A 14590-nucleotide genomic window follows, 5' to 3' on the forward strand; every position below is an offset into this window, starting at 1 on the left:
CTAGTCTCACTTCCTCATTTTGGGGTTTTTTACTCAAAAATAAACCATTTCATTTACTTGTCCTCTGTAGTATGTAACTCTCAGGAGTTTGCTGATGACTAAATGAAACCTCAGACCCTTTTCATCTGCTTCAAGAATGAAGTGGAAACCTCTCCCTCTTCACATCACCAGTAGTGCAGAGCATTTAACTCATTTAGCAGCAGTTAGTAGGAAGATTTTTCTGTTCCCGGTAGTGCTGGGAGCCTTGTGGTGTGTGGGGAGTGGGAGAGGTGTTGTCTTGCTAGGTCTGAGTGAAATGCCGTGGAATCAGTTCACAGGATTTCTGGTTGAACCCTGCCTGGGTTCCTTTGATTCTGACTTTACAAATGCGATTTTTCTTGGTTGTTTTTGATCTTGGAGTCAAACACTCCCTTAAGCTCCTGTCCAGTCTGTCAGCATTGCATTTTATTGAAGCAAATGAATAGACAACAAACATTTAGCACCTTTACCTCCTTCACCAGGTTCATAGCTGGCTTTCAGTGACCTCAGACCTGGCTTGCTAGACAGGTTCCTGGCTCAGGTGGAAGGCAGAAGCTGAAAGAGGGCAGGTGCAGGCGGCATTAGAGATCCAGGCAGCTTCGGTGGGTGCTTCAGAGCTTTGGCCTTGTGGGACAGTCCGGGACCTGAATAAATGATAGCAACTCTCTCTTGTCAGGACCCAGGGACCTCTGTCATGGATTAGGGGTCAACCTAGAGAGTTGTGTAATGGGCCTTGGTCATCAGTCATCGGTCAGCACGCAAATTTGAGATCAGGTACAGAGAAGAGAATTTTGGAACTGCAGGAGGAATATATGAGGACAGGGAACGAGGCATGACTGTGGTTTTGCCCTTCTTTTAGTGACAGGTAGTGGTAATAAGGGATTTAAAACTTGCTGGGCAATTTTAAATGAGCTGCATATCCTGATGCTTGGATGAAAGGTGTGCAAGATGTATCTCCCCTTACTTGTTTAGCCTCGGACAGCAACAGCAGGTCTACAGAGAGGCTGTAGTGGTGAAAAATTATGGCAGAGGTCAGGGTGGTTTTTGCCTTCAGCAGAAGGATCTCCAGGTTCCTGCTGAGGTTCCCTGAGCACGCCTGACCCCAGGTCTGAAGAAGGGCTGGTACAGCCCTGCACTCTTTGGAAGGGCAGCAGCATCTGCTTTAGCCTGGCTGTGGGAGACAGTGAGTTACACAAGCAGGGAAAACTGCAGAGAGAAAAAAACAGAGAAGGAGAAAAGGAGGAGAAAGGCAAGAGGCAAATACAGCTAGAAAGAAGGGGTTAAGGTATCAGCTACTGTTCAGTCTTCTGTCACTCTCTAAAAAGCTTGTAGAGAGCAATTAGGAGCTGGAAAGGAAACCTCTGTCCTGCTGCAGTCTCAGTTTTTGCTGCCAGGTGCTGCAAGTAAAGGCAGGCACTGCCACTTCATATTTAATTGCTGTTTGGTGAATAAGCCTTTGGTTTTTTTCTTTTTCCTTATTGCCACCTCCAGAGTCTGCAGGTGGAAAAGCCAGAAGAAATAGCTTCAGGAACTCTTAACATGACAGCCCTGCAGGTCTGGTGATAAGAATTAATCTCAGGCATATTTCTTTTTCTTCTGCTGTTTTTGCAGAGAGAGGGGAAATAAGGGGAAAGGTGTGTGAAGATACTCTGAGATAGACTCTTCTCCTTTTTTTTTCCTAAAGGGCTGGTGTAGCTATTAGCTGTCTGATGAGAGTAGGGATATAAATGCAGATAGGAAGAATTACAGTGTAGTTATTTTTTTTTTTAGGGGAAAAAGAAAAAAAAAAGATGGATCTTAGTAGTTTGCTCTTGGATGTTTTTCAAGGGAGCGGTACAATCTATAGTGCCAGACTATGTGGACTCTTTAAAGAGTATTTTTCTAATCAAAACAAAGCTTTCTTCAATGTTTTACCAAGATTGCACAACATAAGCATGTAATGAGAGCTAAATATAGGCATTTGCTGTGCTGAAGGTAGCCAGCAATCTTTAATTTGCTGTATGGATTTGCATTACTGTGTTGAATATTATTTCCATCTTCAGAGATGCAGTTATGACTGTTCCCCTTCCCAGTATCTGATAGCATTAATACCAAGATTAACTTTCTCTTTTGCTTCTTCACAAAAAAAGAGATTGATGTAATAAAAAGCAAATTAATAGAGGCTGCTAAATGGAAATAGCCCGCTATAAATACCCAAAGCATTTCATGTTAATTATAGTTTTGAGGCCTGCCTTGAAATTTTCTGGTTTCCCCTCTAAAATATTAAAAATCTGACAGTGATGGGCTGGAAAAGAACCTTAAGAGAACTGCTGCTACTTTTCATTAATTTAATATATGATTTTTTCAGTAGGAGATTTTCCGAGTTTAAAGATTCAAGAATTTAGATTCCTTGGAGCCTGTGATATCTCACCTCCCACATTGATGAGGTGTAGGTGAAAAAACTGTCTAAAAAGTGTTTATAAAAGGGTAGTAACAGCCAGTGCAATGATAGTAGTTTTGGAAGAAAAAAATTATTTACAGATGTTAAAAACATGATTAACCATGTAGAAATAGATTGGAAATTTGCATACCATGAAAATCACAGATCTAATTTGTTCCCAGAGGATATATTTAAGTATAGCTCCATTTTTTTTTGACTTTGTGATGAAAGGCAGTAAAAAGGCAAAATGTTTTGTGTTGAAATTGGTATAATACAAGGTTTGTGTACTTCCCTGCTGGCTGAAACTTGAAATGATTCAGAATCCTTCAAGATGGGGTGTGGTTGGCTCAACCAGAAACGCAGTGCAACAGTGAAGACCCTGAAATTATAATCCGGTGTCTGTAGCTAGTATGCGCCTCAGGACAGAAGTTACAGGGGAATTTGTGACCTTGTTCGTGAGTGCAGGATGATTCCTGGCATCCACCTTCCATAAAATCACCCTGATCATTCTCTGAGTTCTCTCAGTGTTGCTGTTGGCTGCAACTGCACTGGACTGGAACTGCTGTCACCCAAGACATCCTACTGTAATTGCAGCCATCTACTCTTCTGGTGCTGCTATTGCTTACAGCAGGGAGATTCTTCAGGAGTAGGGCTTCCTTCAAGTTTGATATTAAAGAGCTGCTTTTTATCATCTCATACAATCAAAGTGGTTAGGAATAGAAGGGAGCTTAAAGATCATCGAGTTCCACCCCCCCCGCCATAGGCAGGGACACCTTCCAGTAGACCAAACTGCTCAAAGCCCCACCCAGCCCCAACCAATTTGAATGCTATTGTTGCTGAAGCTGAGACCCTTTAGTTTGAGCTGGCTCCAGACCCATAGAAGAGGAGGGATAGGTCATCCTTCTCACTCTGTTTAACTGTTTGATTTCATGTAGAGATGAATGTTGTCATGTGAACATAGAAGATTATGTGTTTTCTATGTGAACTAAACACAACAATTAGGCAGCAGGAGGAGGTTGAGCATCATGACTCTAAATCCTGGATTGTGAGAAAAATCTCCATAACCCTAGATATTTAACACAGCTGGAGCTCTACACCACTCTAGTTCTGTTGACATCGATCCTGATGTGGGAGAGAGAAGGAGAATCATACTGATTACTGGTCATTTGTGTCTTGGTCAATGTATATTTCTGCTTCACTGAAATATTTTGATAACTGGGAATCATCTTTTAACTCCCCTTGAGATAAATGCTTCTGTTTAACCTGGGTTTTGTTTTATTGCACAACATACAATGTGATGCTGCACTTTGAAATATCTCGAAGCACAATGCAGTAAGCAAGGAACAGTTTTGTGCACATATGACAAAATATAAGTCTTTGCTGAAGTTGCAGATGACCTCAGCCTTCTTTTGGTTTTTATTTCCAAAAGTTTTGCACCTGTACTGTGATGTCAGTGCATGATTTTGTGAATTTGATTTATTTTTAAAAAACTTCTTTTAGAGGTTTAAGTAAAGTTTCTATTTGAGTTATACCATCTTTTCTTAAATCTAATTGATTTGTTTCAGAAAACAACCTAAAAAACCCCAAACCGGAAGCACAACTAAAGTAAAATTCATAGTTGAATTTCCCCTCACTTGAAGGTGGAGTGAAATGATGTTTGTAGTCCTTTCAACAAGATCTCTAACTTGAAAGGTTTCAAGAAAACAGAGCAGTTGTTACGTGAGGCTTGTGTAGCTGACCATTAGTTTAGCAACACAAAGACAACTTTTAAAAAGTAAAAAAAGGAAATAGGACTCTGTGATTTGTTTTCACAGTAGTAAAATAATTGTCAGTGGAGTTCCAAAGGGTTTGGGCTGGCATCAGTGCTGATACTCATTCATATTTTTCTATTCATTCTCAATATATTCACAAAAGAAATGGAAAAGGGGCAAACTGTTATTAAGGACGTGAATTAGTGCTATCAATAAGCATTATTCACAACAGTAAAGATGAAGACCTACTGAAAAATTATGGAAGGACCCTATGAGACTCAGTGGCTGGACAATAGATGAGCAAAATTTAAACATAGATAAATGTTAAGTGATGCATGGGTGGGAAAAAAAAAATCTTAGTTTCACACGTTATGTGTTGGCTTCTGGACAGGCCAGTAAATCCCTGAGAGGTAGATCTGGGTTTATGATAGATAGTTCCCTGAACACATCAACTCAGAAGTCAAAGAGCAGAACATCACTGGCAATATTAAAAATAGAATAGAAAGCAAAATTAAATCATGGTATTGCATGAAGCTGTGGTTTGCATACTGAAAACTCTGTGTGGTTCTGCTCCCTTCATCTCAAAAAGGATATAGTACAACTTGAAAAAGTTTCAGGGAATAGTTAGGGCCTGACAGAGGTGTTGGGGGGAATACGATGGGTAACAACACTGAGTGGTATGGAAAGGGTGATAGAGCTCAGTTAAGTACAGTCTCTTTCAGTACAAGAACCTATGGTCCAGGTTCTAAAGAAACAAATATGGTTTTCATGTGAGGTTTAATTATACTCCAGAAGTCTCTGTAACAGGATGTTATGAATACTAAAAATGTCATGGTTTGTGTGACTGGATGAATTCATGCAGGAGACAAATGGTTCCCCAGAGTCCTCGGGAGGTTTCTTGATGGGAGGAAGTACAAAATATATGTGATCTGTTCCTACCCTTTTTACCTAGGCATCTGCTTTTGCTAGTTGTCAGTGAGAGGATACTGGCTCAGATAGACCTTTGGCCTGACCCACTGTGTTACTTTTATGTTCTGAACAGATGGACTGCATCATGGTCTGTCTGATATTTATAAATTCTTACAGATCCAGAAACTGAGGGCAAGAAATAGAATTTTATCAACCTTCTCTCTAAGTTGGAGAGATACTGATTTCACGTATGGACTATTCAGTGGATAATGAATCATCAGAATGGTTACACCCAGAGAGTAGTACTCTATGTCTGGCTGGAGTTCAGTGACAAGTGCTGTCTCTCAGAGATCCATATTGGGGCCTGTATTGTTTAGTGTCTTCATCAATGACATAGATGACTGAATTGAGCACACCCTCAGCAAGTTTGCAGATGACACCAATCTGTGCGGTGTGTTCACACACCTGAAGGAAGGGATACCATCCAAAAGGACCTTGACAAGCTGAAGAAGTGGACCTGTGAGAATCTCATGAGGTTCAGCAAAGTCAAGTACAAGGTCTTGCACCTGTGCCAGGATATTCCCTGTTATCAATAGAGGCTGTGGGATGAACAGATGGAGAGCAGCCCTGACAAGAAGGACTTGGAGGTGCAGATGGATGAGAGGCTGAACATGACCTGGCAGTGTGCACTTGCAGCACAGAAAGCCACCTGTGTCCTGGGCTGCATCAAAAGCAGGTGGCCAAGGGAGGTGCAGGTGAGGGAAGTCACTCTGCTTCATTCTTGTGAGATCCACCTGGACTGCTGCATCCAACACTGGGGTTCTCAGTACGAGAAAGACATGGACCTGGTGGAGGAGATCCAAGAGGAAGATTACCAAAATGATCAGAGGGATGGAGCTCTTCTCCTATGCAAACAGACTGAGAGTTGAGGTTGTTCAGCTTGGACATGAGAAGGCTCCAGGAAGACCTTGCAGCAGCCTTCCAGTACTTAAAAGGGCAAGAAAGATGGGGACAAACTTTTTAGTAGGTCTGTTGCAATAAGATATGGGGTAATAGTTGTAATCTAAAAGAAGGTAGATTTAGATTAGATATAAGGAAGTAATTTTGTATTGTGTGTGGTGAATTACTGGAACAGGTTGCCCAAAGAAATTGTAGATGTCCCATCCCTGGAAACATTGAAGGTCAGGCTGGATAGGTCTCTGAATAAACTTATCTTGTTGAATGTTCCTGCTTATTGCAGGTAGGTTGGACTAGATGACCTTTAAATGTCCCTTTCAACCCAAACCATGTAATGAATCTATGAAATAAAGTTTCCATCTTCTTGATCCCTCTCCTGTCCTCCCTAAAAGATAATAGAATTGTTTAGAGGCTTCCAGAAAAATTTGAACTCTGCTATGTTGATGTAACAGGTAGATAAACTGGCCAAGAACTCTCATTGACAACACCACACAGGCTGGAGTGCAAGCCAAGGGTGGACAGTTCAGTGGGGCTCTTCTTGCTCCCCTGGGGTACTTCAGGTATTTCTCCAGGACTATCTTCTGCCTGCCATAATGGGCATTGTTTGATGATCTCTTTGTGCAGGGGAGCTTGATAAAGCTTATGGCACACTGGAAAGCTGAAATCAAGTTAAAGCATGGGTAAAAATCCTGGGGGAAGTTGTTTTGCGGGTGCACATCTTTTACACATCTTTATATGCATTTAGGTATTTTATCCATGGACCTTCAGTCCTAAACATTCCTCCTGTGGTGGAGCAAGATTGTCAGGGGATGCAACATCACTGGCAACTGTCATTGTTTAAAATCCATCTATGTTTTGCCCCTGTGTTTTTGGGAAAATAATCCCATCCACCTCTGACCTTTTGCTTTTGAAAACAATGAGTAAGTCACTGTGGTGTTTTAGTCTCTCCTGGAAGGTCGTGTTTAATTGTGTATATCATTTGTATGTAGCTGTGATCTTGTTGTCCCTGAGTCTGCAGAAGTCCCTAGAAAGAACTGAATAGATATTTTACACTGAAGAACTGAATAGATATTGATGTAGAGGAAAAAATGCCCAGGGATACTTCTTGTCTCCTCTGGTAGTGACTCTGAAGGAAGCCAGTTGGTAGTGGGAAGGACAAAGGGCAACCTCATATTTTTAATGAGATTTAACACAAGTGGTAGTGAATTGTTAGATTTTAATTTATATTCCTTTAATTAAAATCTTTAACTTCAGAATCCTGATGTTCATTCAGAGAATCTCATGGGAAAAACTAGAGTGAAATTCTGTCTTTGAATTCTTTTTGTTTATGACAAAGCATCTAAAACACCAGAGTCTAGGTAGAATATTTCTTGCTGCTGTCGAGATTGGCTTTATCTGCGTAATAGGTCAAAGTAGAGTCTTCAGGGATAGCTTGAAATGTATTTTAGATGTGGCATGCACAGCAAAGACACCCCCCCCCCTTTATCTGTGTTGCCTCTGCATACTTTGATGCCATTATGACAACCTTCCTATCTGATTTTTTTTCTGTGATTACATAAAAATTCCTCTCCTGGTAAAGTGCACTATAAACTTTAATTGAATTCTGTTCAGTTTAGCACACTCTCACAGGTGGGAGAAGGCTGTAATGGCTTTTTGTATGCAATGTAGTTACTTGTGTTTTCTGAATGCATTTGAAAAGTTGGCAGATGTTAAGAGAAAACAGTAACAGGACCTGCCCACATGTGGATTCCTCTTAGGACACTTGCATATGAATCATATCCTCAAATATGGTGCCTTCAAAGATGACATTTGAAAAAGTTCATGTACCTTTTATCCATGCCAAACCCATATACAATTATAAAACAATAAGAAAATCTGTGAGTGCTGCCAGAAACCTGTATTCATGTGGATCTTTCCTGGTTCAAAAAACACTTACACGATGCAGACAATGGAAAATGGCACAAGGTGCAAAAGAAGACAAGTCAAATAATAATCTTTGTTGTTCTGAGCAGACAGCAAACACAAAATTTGCAACCTGGTTAACCTTGAGTGTGCAAGCAAGAGTGTGCAGGGAAGGAAAACTATCTGGTTTCTATGAAAACATAAGGACATGTTTCTGTCTGGCAGTAAAGCCAATGCTTGTGACTTGGTAATAGGTATTCCAGATCTCCCTAGGAGATTGCAATGGCTTTAGTGGCTTCTAGGCAAAGCAGGGCTAGTAAGTGAACATGAAGGAAAGAGAGGACCACACCCTAAAATACTGGCACATGAATCAAAGACCACAGGCTGCTGGTCACCCCCATGATGCTCAGAGCATCTTGTGGGTCCCTTTATAGATATTGCTTAAAACTGAGTGCTTTGGGTTTAGATGGATATCTTCTGAGAAGAGCAGTCATGAATGTCAAAAGACTGCTGGAAGAGGCACCCTGCAGACACCAAGAAAGCAGTGAAGAAAGATTCATCTGGGGAAAAAAGTCTTGCAGCCACAGTACTGAATCACAGAGTAAGACTGCTGAACTTGCCCTGGCTTCCTTGAAAATTGAGGTGTAGTTGGGTCGCCACACTAACCTCTGGAGAAGTGCAATGTTTGAAGTTTAAGTGGTTACCAAAAATAAGGTAAATGTTGATTTCTTGCTTAAACTGGCAAACTGAAATTAGTACCTGATATTGTGAACAGCCTTTTAATTCCTGATATAGAGGCAAGATTTTCTCTCATATAAAGCAACAATTTTTCATGGTAAACTTCTTTACAAAAGATAGTCTCATTTTTATTCATGATGTAAAATTGAAACAGGGTTTTTCAGGTAATGTTGATCTTCAGCAATCCTATACTCTGGTCAGGGATCTCATCTGTTGTAATGCCCGTATTCAACTCATCAACAACACACATGCAGTTCAGAGTGTTCCTGATTTTTTTCTAAATTTCTTGTGTCAGTCTTCATCAATTTGTGCTATTTGTTTATGTTACTTTTTTATGCAGAAAAAAAAGATGATGAACCAACAGCAGGAAGCATTTTTCTCTCCTTTGATTCTGAAATTTTCTTTTGATTCTTAAAACACTGCTGCGTAAGCTGCTGGGAGTTTGTTCTGCTTATATTCAGTTGAGTAACAGTCCAGCTGATTCCAGAAACCTCCACAATCTGCAGTGTCTCATTTAATAGTGCAGAATAAACAGTTACTGATTTACATAATTTGTTTCCCTTGTTTCCAGTGCAGTTTCCTGATTGTGTTAACAAAATCATGCTTTTACTTTCTCACCTTTGAAGTTCTTACCTTGGAAGCTGAGTTTATCTGCTTTATTAATTCAGCGTAGGTGACCTTAGGAATGGGCCATGGTCCATAGTGCACTAATTACAGGCAGATAAAACAGTTTCTCATTAATATGAATATGTAATCAGTTTCTTAGGAATAATGTCTGTTGTCTGCAAGGAAACAGGGCAACCTAATGCAAATTGCTCTGTTTATTTAGAAAAAAAAAAGAAGGCAGTCTTGGAGAGGAAATCAACTAATCAACTGAAGAAGACAAAAAACAGAAAGGGAAATGGATGGGGGAGAGATTACACATCAGGCATTAGTGAGGTTCTGATAATAGCTGAGGTCTCCTCAGTGCAGTGCACCTTTTCCGGGCCAATCTTTCCTTTCATTGTTTTTGTTTGTTAAATCAAAGGCCTACCTAATGTTTCTGTGTAATTCCGATCCCTGTATCGTGAAACTGGCTTTAAATTGGAACTGAGTAGTGGTTTAGAGTAGCATTTTGAATTTTTATTTCCCTTCATTTGGCTTCCTGACTTTGGGACTTTATATGCTCTGTTTGGATCCTATAAAACAGCTGATTGATGTGGTCAGGAACTTGATCTTCTGATTTGCTCTGCATCTTACACAGTGCTTCTCAGAGTGACTGCACTCTGGTGTGACTTGCTAAATGTTATTACCTGTCTCTTTCCAGGAGTCCTATGGGAAATATAGGTTCAAATTTAACCTTTCTGTTTCAAAAACAATGTCTTTTTAATTTATTTATATACCTGAATGAACAAAGTCCAAACAAATTATGACCTGCTTTTTGAGCTTGGAAACCATTTATGTTTTCATTTGGTCTATTAATTCTCCTTAAAATGAGGAGCTGACTGTCCCACTTGGGTACCACTGTGTCCATGTTTGGGAATTAAAGTCTCCACCGAGAGACAGTTGAAAGTGTGAGCTGAAAAGACAATTAAAAGTGTGAGTTGACAAAATGTAACTGATACAACCAAGTGGAGTTAATGAGTATGTGTTGAAGATGGTTGAATCTTGATTCTGACAGGACAAGAATGGAGTTGAACATAGTGATGACATGGTTTGCCTTTCCAAATCTGCAGTATTAAGGAAAGCTAAATATGCTAAAAGCACTGGGCAGTTGTCTTACAGGTTGCTTATTAAAAGTTGGACTTAATTATCCATATTTGAATTATTCTGTATTCAGAATGGACAAGCTTGCAACAGAGAAGTCTCTGCAGTCATCTCTATCTTCATTGCCATGCGTTAGAGGCAATCCTCATAAATCTTAAAGGATGTGAAGGTATTTGCACCCTGTTTAACTTTCTTGGAGTTACTATGGACTTACTCCTGGAAAAACAACTCTGGATAGGACTAAACAAAGTCTTTTGGGCATGTATGGTCCCAGTGCTCCTCCATGAGGTGATTGGTTGCTTTGAGTTAAGCACACACATTATTCAATAGGACCTAGATTGGTTTGCATTTTGCAATGTTAAATACTATACAGTTGCTAATTATGCTTTTATTGTGGAACTTCTCAAACCTGGTTGGATTTGATTCTTGTGAAACACCTCTGTGGGTAGAAAAGTACAGGTGCAAAAAAACATTTGAGATCTATGTTTTCTTCCTACCCAAGGAAGGAAGGCTGGCACAAGGAAACCTGCAGGGCTTTGCTTAAAACAAAGAAATCTGGTCACCTGTGGCAGATGCAAGTAGGGAAATTTGAATAAAGAGAGGACAGAAAATAAGAGCAAATAAACCATGCATGTTTAGGAAGTACAGTTGCTTTCCTGGTTATTTAACTCCAGCCTCTAAGCGAAGGTAGTGTCTCTTTTACTGAATGGTTCCTATGATTGTGAAGTAGCAATTACTTATTGTACTCTAGTCATTAGAGCCGGATGCTGATACAGAGCACTAGAATTAGAATAGAAGAGAATTAGGTGCTTCAGGTGGAGATGAGCAAAACTATACACTTCTGCCTTCTCTATTGCATCTAAAAAGGTAGAGAGACGACACTACCCAGTGAAAAGCCAGACCAGTGTTGGAAGTCCTGGTACCGCTTTATTTTGATATGTCTACCTTGGACCATGTTCCGCATTACTTCTTGGAAATATTTGAGTTAATTTCTTGTCTTCCCAGATGTATGTGCTCAAACGTTGGGTGTTGTGCTGCAGAAGAATGTTCATACCTGCAGTTTAATGCAACTAGCTTCTTTCCTTGTTAGCAAATTAGGTAAATTTTTCTCCATTGTCTGTGAAGAGAACTTTGAACTTTGGGAAACACTCTCTGTATTGTTTTTTGCAGAAATCTTTCTTCATTAATTGGGTAGGAAGCTCAGAGGGTCTGAGTTTCTAAATATGCTCTTTTAGGTGTGGAATGCTTGATATTGTTCATAGTGTTTCCCCCTTCCTCTTGGCATAGAATAATCTGTTATTGGGGGCTCCGGGTGAAGAAAGCCACTATAATATATGCAGTGCTGAAGTGCCCTTAAATTTTTGCTCAAGTGTTGTCCTGAACAGTCCTGTGCTTCTCCTTGTATTCTGTACATGTTCCTTCCCAAGTCTTATACATTAACACCCTCCAGTACTGTGTTAAGTAATGTATCTAATATCTCTCACTTACAACTCATCCTTTCCTTGAGAGGGATTTCATGTACAGGGTGTTTATTTAGGATATTTTTGTTCTTTTTAAAAGAACAGAATGGATGAGGGTTTATAGAAGGATCAGACACAGTCTCTAGACAGCTGGATTCCCTTTGTGTGTGGCTTTGCCAAATAAACCAGCAGTCTCAACTCCATTTCAGGTTCCATGCTGAGGGTGGTATTTATGGGTAGCGAATCTGCAGGAAAGCAAGGAATTAAAACTTCCAGCCTAGTGAAAGCTTTGCTACACTTCATCTGTCTCATTAACCAACACAATACCTGTGCTACCAATACTCCAAATGTAGTATTGCATTTCTTCTCTTAACTGGGGAAATACCTTTCCCTGTGTCTCTTGTTGATCCCCCTCTTGGGCTGAGTTTGCTTTACTGACTTGCACTTTTCACTGTGAACTTGCCATGGTGCTAATTTCCATTAGCTGTTCTGTTGAGCCTGAAAAATTATAGAAAAACCCAACCAACCAACAAAAAAACAACCAGAGAAAAGCTCACATGCCCCAAACTTGAGCAGCTGCTATGACAAAGCCCCGAGACTAAAATTGTCCTGACAGAGTGCTTGTGTTCTCTTCAAAGTAAAACCCACACCTAACCAAGCAATCATACAGCTGTCTCAGCTGTACCTCATACCTTGCCATGTGCATGCGTGCTGTCAGCTTAAGGTACATCTGAAGGTCACAGTCTGTCTTTTCTAACGGTCACTCTTGAGTTTTCTTCAGTGGGAGAATTAAAAAAGATATCTGAGCGTGAAAAGTGCGTTCAAACTGTCTGTTGTTGGAAGGTCTGTGTCATAACATCGATTTGCTTGACTCCTAGATTTCCTGGTCCCTGGGAAATTCAGTTGTAAAAATGACATAATAGAAGCATAAAAATGCTGTGTGTTTTTCTTCTGGTTTTCTGTTTGCTTACATTCAATATGTAAGGAGGGGGAACTGTTTTGATGCCAAATGCATGAAAATACCTAAATTTGTGTCATTGAAGTGCCGAGCAGGTTTTTTTTTTTTCACTTGTAAGGTCAGCTTTCTAGGCTAAAACAAAAAATGTTGTAAAAAGTATGTAGATGATTCATAGGAAAAAAACATTACTGTGAAACATGAATTAGATCCTTTCCCCCAGCTCTTTCTTACAGAATTACGGACTGTGCTTTCATGCTTTCATGTTCAAGCCTCAGTAAGATCTCCAAAATAAGCTAAGGTTGAAGAAAATTCTGACAGCAGAAATATGATTCATTGGACTCTGATTTCTGTGTATCCTGTGGCTGTATATGGCTTTTGATGTACTTTCAGCTTTGGATTGGTTTCTCCATTCTTACTACCACTTATCACAGGATATAAACCTGGATGAGCAGAGTTAAGAAGTAATATTAGGAGTAAAGGCTCTCTGTTTACTATATACACATTGGGTCATGCTAGAAGCTGGAAAATTGGAGTTAGGTGTAAAACTAAAAAAAAAAAAAATAATTAAAAAATCAACTAAGCATAATATTTTACTGTAGAGGATATATGAGTTCCTTTAAAGCTAGTGAAATAGCCGTTGTGGTAACATCTTTAAAGATTTATTTACAAGTGGAAGGCTACAAATAAAGTTGCGTAAAAATAAAACTCCCTTCTCCTGCCATGGTTCTCATATATCATACAGATTTTCTTATGTGGGTTCCCATAGAACTCTTGTGTCAACATAAATGCTGAAAGTTTACTGGGCTAATACATGCATCTCTGACATAGGAAGTCTGAGTCACCTGTGAGACCTGAGATCAGTGAGACTGAGAGTACATTCTGGGGAATGTGGCTTGGGAAGAATGTGAACCATATCCAAGCTAACCTTGAGGGGAAGCGATGCATCCAGAAATGACTGTACCAATGTGGTGTTAGTGCAGCATCTTTCTGAGCAGGACCAGCTGGCCTCCAGTGGGTCATGCTCTCTGGCAAGCTGTTTCCTCTCTCCCTTATCTCCAAGGTGCTGAACAAATTAAAAATACATCTGTATTTTCTGTTTTACTTTCAATTCTCAGTCTTTGAGTCTTGCATTCTGTAGAAAGTGTTTCCTGCTTCTCTGGGTAGCCCAGAGTAGTTCTAGTGCTCACTGAAGCATCTACCTTCTGATTACTTGGGAGCTTTTATCTCTACTGCAGAACATATATTAAACCATTTCTTACCCAGAAGAATGGATTGATGGCCAGACAGGGAAACTGTGATAGCCTAAGGTTTGTGTAAACACAGCAGCAATTCCCATTACCACAGCAGCCTAGTGACAAAGTTTTACACAAACATTTGTGCTACCAAGGAAGGAAGCTAGACAGCACTAGCAGGCTTGTCTGCAGTTTGGAGATGCAGGTTTAACTTCACACTCAGGCAGCGTTCTCATGAATGTGAGCAAGTCAACCTGCCTGTGTTTTAATTCTTTTGGTGGTAGTGTGGGAATCTGAGCATCAATTCTGCAAGAAAAAGGCTAAAGGCTAAGTATTAGGGTACCCTAATACTGTGCAATGAATGTGTAAGTACTGCAGGCAGTAACTGGCAATAGTACAAGGCTCTTCTGTTTCTGGAATGAAGAGTACACTGTCTGCTTCTCTCTGTGTGTGTCTCTGTGTGTTCAATACATGTGAGGGTAGTATTCTTTATTGAACTG

The 14590-nt window shown here is 40.0% G+C and overlaps 1 long non-coding RNA gene across 2 annotated transcripts in view; it reads left to right on the forward strand.

Annotated features, from left to right (window-relative positions):
• Positions 1–14590, forward strand: part of LOC113951660 — a 41219-nt gene that overhangs the window by 12631 nt on the left and 13998 nt on the right. The gene's annotated exons all lie outside the window — the stretch shown is intronic.

This window comes from Corapipo altera, unplaced genomic scaffold (assembly GCF_003945725.1).
Source record: "Corapipo altera isolate COAL_440 unplaced genomic scaffold, ASM394572v1 69, whole genome shotgun sequence".
In the NCBI taxonomy this organism is placed as follows: Eukaryota; Metazoa; Chordata; class Aves; order Passeriformes; family Pipridae; genus Corapipo; species Corapipo altera.